Genomic DNA, 911 nt, shown 5'->3' with positions numbered 1-911 from the left:
GTTTTTCCTTAATTTTTCTTTAGTTTTTCACGTCGCTTTTGATTAACTACTGGGAAATTTTTGCTTTTGACCCCCAATAGTACCAACTAGACGGATCAGGCTTTTACATTTTGTTATATGAAATTAAATTCAAGATAATAACAAAATTATAATGAATCAAATAAAAAAAAAATAAAAGGCGGGTAAGTCGTGGATGTCGCTCTGCTGTACAGTAGGTTACAAGTGGGTTACTGTAATGGATGGAATTAAATTTGAATCCAATGATATTATATCATTGTATACGAAAAACGATTCTGAACGGAGATGATTTGTCAGTCTAGGATATATTATTTTTAAAGAAAAACTTATGGAGAACCTTGTACCAAATTTTAAAAACTTAGTTATAAAAGAAAAAATTTTTACGATTTTTCAACCACTAAATTACTTGCAAATTTTCGCAATTTTGACATATTTCGTATAAATTTGAACTTTAAATGCTTATAAATAAAAATTGTGACAATGTATTCCTTTTATTTTGCAACTGCTATTGTAAAAATATGTTAGGAGCCTTGTATTAAATTTCCAAATCTTAGAATTAAAAAGAAAAACTTTTATGAATTTCTGTCTAAGATAATTTGAACATTGCCGTAATTTTTACGTATTTAGTCAAAATTTGAACTTTAAATGCTTATAAAAAAAAAATCGTGACTATATATTTCTTTTATTTTTCAATTGCTATTGTAAAAATATATTATGAGCCTTGTATTAAATTTTGAAATCTTAGATATAAAAGGAAAATTTTTTATGAATTTCTAGCATAAAATAATTTACGAATTTTCGTGATTTTTACATAATATGTTGTCAAATTTGAACTTTAAATGCTTATAATAAAAATTGTGACATGTATTCCTTTTATTTTGCAACTGCTATTG

The sequence above is a fragment of the Acyrthosiphon pisum genome, chromosome A2 (genome assembly GCF_005508785.2).
Source record: "Acyrthosiphon pisum isolate AL4f chromosome A2, pea_aphid_22Mar2018_4r6ur, whole genome shotgun sequence".
NCBI classification, from domain to species: domain Eukaryota; kingdom Metazoa; phylum Arthropoda; class Insecta; order Hemiptera; family Aphididae; genus Acyrthosiphon; species Acyrthosiphon pisum.
Note: the sequence above shows the minus strand (reverse complement) of the source record.